Source organism: Pteropus vampyrus, unplaced genomic scaffold (assembly GCF_000151845.1).
Source record: "Pteropus vampyrus isolate Shadow unplaced genomic scaffold, Pvam_2.0 Scaffold11, whole genome shotgun sequence".
Classification (NCBI taxonomy): Eukaryota; Metazoa; Chordata; class Mammalia; order Chiroptera; family Pteropodidae; genus Pteropus; species Pteropus vampyrus.
Window position 1 is genome coordinate 3,514,372 of NW_011888792.1, and position 5,597 is coordinate 3,519,968.

A 5,597-nucleotide genomic window follows, 5' to 3' on the forward strand; every position below is an offset into this window, starting at 1 on the left:
GTTCCTAAACACCTTTTTACTCTGATAACTTATCAACAACATGTACAACAGTTAGGTTAACATACTCTAACTGTAGCCTTCCAAACAAATACAGATATGGGTAGTTTGCTGCTTAGGGGTGAAAAGATATTGACCCCTAACTCTAAACTTCACAATTCCCTATGCCCTTCTTTAAGCAATTCTATGCTTTCTAGTTCCTTCAGATATTCCCACTGGGCATCGTCTATATTTTTTTCTTTGACTTCTCTTTGCTTCTTCAGCTCTACATTTCAAGAACAAACAAAGTAGGGGAATGAATGATGGTACTATGGTTTAACTTTTTTTATGTCTACCAGATTTTGTGCAAGTTATTTCATCTTTCTAGGACTTAGTTTTCTTATCTGTGTAATGAAATGATTGAACTAAATAATCTGTAAAATCTCTCCCAATATCTATAATTCTGTTATTCTTTGAACAATTCACCACTTTCAAAACATAAGCATGATTTAGCAATGAATTACTTATACATTAACTATTAGCAATTAAAATTCATGAAAAAATATAAGATTAAAAAATATAAGATGTCCATGGATGAGAAATTTATTTATCCTTTAAATTTTTGTATTTATAAGTATTTCACAATGTAAACTTTTTAGTACATTTCCTAAATGCAGTGGGTTATTTTGTACTCTTAAAAAAACTAAATACTGATTTATGCTAATCTATATGTATATACTAATCTATAATAATACTAATCTAAAACAAAATTGTGGTAATTTTTAAATTTATTTAAACATTTATTATGATACTGTCATTAGTACAATGATAAGGAATAAGTAGAAAAGAGATACAAAGATAAATAAGGTTTATGATAAATCCTTTATATGAGATCTCTCATTTAAATTTCATACAAACCCTACAAGGGAGGTATTAATTTCCCCTTCTTATAGATGAAAAGCAACTAAGGCTAGAAAGATAGTTATTTTTCTAAAGTGGCATTGTTAATATTTTATTTTAAAGCCTGTATTTGGTCCACTGTCTTATGGAGCTTATAATCTATTGAGAGACAGAGATGTACACGGATAATTTTGCGATTGCAAGAACAGAGTGAAGGAAATACACTAGCTTTAAGGTTCTAAATTGGAAAATTTGGAATTATGTTTCAAATTTTTAAAATTTCTCTCAAAGGTCAGTTGGAGTGGTTTTAGGGCATTTTATTTGAATCAGAGACCCACTTTTATCAATATTCGAGAGATATGCGTGGAACTAATTGATGCAATCTTCAATTCCATCTCATCAGCATGTCAATATTTGAAAGTCATTTAATTTGTGTTCATGGTTAAAAAGTAGAATAGCCAAGTTCCTTCTGAGTTAATGGATGGCGCTATGAAGTAATAATTGTAATTTAGCTGCATTTGATAAAAATTACATTTTTTTTCAGCTTAGAAAAACTAAATACTGATTTATGCTAATCTATATTTATATACTAATAGAGAATTAAATCAGCTTAGAGAATTAAATCAATTTGTAAATAAACTTTCAAAATTTCTGGGCAAACTATAACATCAAATATAATAGAAAACTTAGTAGTAAAGTTATTTGTACCAAAAAAAATACTAAATAGAATACAAAATAGTTTTCACCAGAAAATGTATCTGAAAACTACCATGGAAATGTTTACCACATTCTCTAAAATACTGTTAAAGTATATTTCTTTCATGTCATATTAATGATGGAGAAGTGAAGTCAAGCCTTAAGTGTATTTGCTTTTTCTAAAAAGTATTCCTAACATTTGAAGAATTAAGGTTAAACAAAATAGTGAAACAACATGATAATTCAAGTCTGTCCAATTTCTTCCACTGACCCTTTCTTTTAGCTCCATTCTATGTTTTAACATGGTGGAAAAACAACAGGTTTTCCCTTAGACGAATGTAAAGAACAAGACAGAGCAATGGTGACTTCTCAGAGTGTCTGGGCTTTCAAACACCATTTAATGAGTGGATAGCCACATGATTAGTGAACAACTACATACCCCACTCATACAGGAAAATTTACCACATTAATTTGTCAATGTAAAAGATATAATGGAGATAATTTCTCAACAGATTGTCAAATGTAATCATGTGGCAGTCTGATTTATACAGTAAAATTCCATCCTTATATGAAAATAATTATTGTTTAGCCATATAAGAAAATTAAGAAAATATTTTTTAAAAATAGGAAGCTAAAAGGTGTATTTGTAACAGCCACAGTTTTTATAATTAAATAGTCCAGTGTGTTTTGGAAATTTCAAAAGAATGTATCACTCCAAATGTCTTAAAAATATTTGTAACCCAAAACAAATGTAATATTCTAAGTCCCTAAATTTACTCTAAAAAATAATGATACCATCTTAAGTAGAAGCTATTTACTATGGAAATAATTGACCTAGCTCTGTTAAATAATGTCAAAAACTTTATTGTACAAAGATTCATGGCGTTTAGATACCTTATCCAAGGTCATACGGTTAGTGAGCGATTTTAAATAATTATTCAGTGGATTAATCAAAGAGAATAAGAGACTATCTTAACATGGATGAGTATTTCAACTCAATGAATTTAGCCATAAAAACAGTTTAATTATTATTGTATTATTACTGTTATCTTACCAAATTAAACTCTTAGTTTAACATTAACCAGTCACTACTGTTTATGAAGCTATTTGACTACATGGTTTTTCCTTTTCCTTTACTGTACTAAAGAAGGTAATTGCCTGCTTATAAACCTGTACTATGTGATAAAAGTAAACAAAATATTAGGATGAAATGAAATATTGTTCTAAGCGTATGCTCTAAGGACATTCAATAGAAGTAACTCTTAGATGACCATTATCAGGAGTTTTCAAAATTCTGAGTATTTAAAGAATTTTGTATGTGAACAAACATTCTACCATATTCATTTTTAGCTATGTTTAATTAGAAAAGAGTAACTGAGAATGAATATGTTACAAAATTTTTTATACTTAGTGGTAAAGAAAAATTGAACAGAAAATTTGAGTTTATAGTTCACACTACCATGGCATAGTAACCATTGTATCACATTAAATTTATATGGGAAGCCTGACTTTGTTACCTCTTTTCAATTCTAAGCATATGCTAGATTTCAAACATTTTTGTCAGTCCCTCACAGTGTTATTTCCTCCGTATACTCTGCAATAGCTTCTCAATAGAGTTTGCATTCATTGTGTGACTACCACATGATTTTACATTGAATAAGGAAATGCACAGTAGATACTGTTGTTTCTTGGGAACAAAAAAATCTGACTATGGCTTTTCCTCATTCATTCCTTCATTTATCATTCATTTAACAGATGCTTACATGCTGAGCGCGGGATGCATTGCTGAGCAAACTGGACACGGTCCCAGACCTCATAAAGTTTAGTCTATATGAGAGAAGACACTTATCAATTATATCATTGCATAGATATATAATTGCAAGCTTTTGAAGGATTTCAGCGTTTAGGGGAAACATAGCGAGGGTATATCACTTGAGGTTGAAGAATCATCATTTGAACTCCAATCTGAGGGATAAAGAGGAGTAGGGAGCAGAGCGTTTAAGCAGAAGCAGCAGCCTGTGAGCATGAACCCTGGTTAAATGTGTGAGGGTGGTGGAAGTAGAGGGAGCCAGGAGGGGAGGAAGTGCCATGAGGCGGAGGGCTGCTCAGAGGCCAGCACAAGTTGGTTGTGTGGTTCTTGTTAAAAATTTAGCCTTTCCGTGTGTACATGATAGCATTTCTGTTTTGCACAGCACAGAGGATTTTTCTTCTGAATTCCTTACCTTTTGATGCTGTTTTTAAACTCTTGTTAAGAGTTATAAAAATATCAGATTGACTAGAAAACTCTAGTATTTTGGTCATTATTGCATCTTTTTAGATATCATTTAAAATGATCTAAAGCAATTGTACTTAATTTTTTTTCCCTTCTTCTTTTTAACTCTACTTCCAAACTCCTTAATGTTGTTCAGTTTTGGATTCCCAGTAATAAAACTTTCATTCTTTTGAAACACAGGAAACTAGAAAATTGAAAACATACTGAAACTTACGTAGCGTGTTCACAGGGATAATAGCTTAAATTGGCATGTGCTAGCTGTCCCAAGGTACAGAATTGTACTGCCATTTTGCTTTTTTTTGGTAAATATAAATGCTTTCAGAAATATTTTTAGATCTTTGATGATTTCCCTCTTCCAGTACATCTCCGAAATCCTTGAATCTGGCATATATTAATAAATATTCATAAAAAATTTAGTGTGACTAATTCACACAATATGATTATGCTTGGGGAACACTCATCCTGTCCTGTCAACTAGTATCAACACTAAGAGTTATTATTCAACATAACCATATGCTGCACATTCCTTGCGATTTAGTATCTTGCATCACTTGAAATTGTGATTTGTAGAATTGCTCAGTATGACTTTTTAATTTCATATGTTAAACAAAATGAACCAGCTGACAAAGGCTATAGAAATTATGAAATTATTTCCATATTTATATAGTAAAATCCTGAATGTAAATAAGAACATTGTAAAATTACTCTCATAAATATACAAGGGCATTAGATCTAAATGAAATAGCACTACATTTGGACTTGATTAGGCACCTAGCTTAAACTTTTAATGAGGTCATGCTTTATCATGCAATGTAATAATCAAGGAAGGATTTTTCATTAAACCTTTTTAAAATTTAAGAGCTCTTATCAATTCTTTCAACATCCTAAAAAAGAAAATACAATAAAAATCTATTAAAAGCATTCTGTTGGTATGACATGAAGTCAGTTGTGGCCAGGTAGACTAGTTGGATTATTTTAACCAATTGATTAATTAATCCATTTATTATTTACTTATTTGGTTAATTTTAGCCAATGTGGTTAATTTGAGTCCTAGTAAAATTAGTAAACAGTTAATAAAATTAACCAACTAATAAAATGCTTATATTAAATGATTTAATTAATACTTCAATGCTTGTCACTTCTTTAGCCATTTCAGCCCATTTCAACCCACTTTGAAATCTGCTTTACCTTCTTCTGGCTGTTTTCTCATTTCTGTAGGTTCTCTTTCTTGAAAGCAAACAGTTTTAAGAGATACTGAAATTAGCATTTGAACAAAGGACCTGTAAAAGAAAACTTTGTCTCTGAATCAGGGCTCCAGACCCCATGAGAGGTGGCCTTGAGGAGAGCCAAACTCAAGTTGCATCCAAATAAGAATTATGCTGGAGGAGACCAAGACAAGGAGTTAAACAGGGATGTACCATACAGGACCAGAACTGAGATAGAAAGTTCTTACTGCGGATCAGAGACAACTCTTTCTTAATTCTGAGCTCCTCCTTAATTATAATTACTTAACTATGAAAAACATTAGTCACAGTGGTCAGGAGAAGAGCTAAACATATAGGTAGGAAGAAAATGCCTCCAGCTCTGAGATTTGGATAGACAGAGGGAAGAAAGTCAAGTTGTTTATTGAAGTTAGATGATAATGAGATGATACCATTCACAGACTTTATTCTGTAGAACTATATAAAGGACATCTTAACAGGTACCCTACAAAAGGTTCCATATTCTAAATAAGTTTAGAAATAGCTTCCAT

The 5,597-nt window shown here is 31.2% G+C and overlaps 1 protein-coding gene across 1 annotated transcript in view; it reads left to right on the forward strand.

Moving 5' to 3' along the window:
- The window catches only part of XRCC4 (X-ray repair cross complementing 4), a 235,231-nt gene that overhangs the window by 158,324 nt on the left and 71,310 nt on the right, over positions 1-5,597 (forward strand). The window lies entirely within an intron of this gene.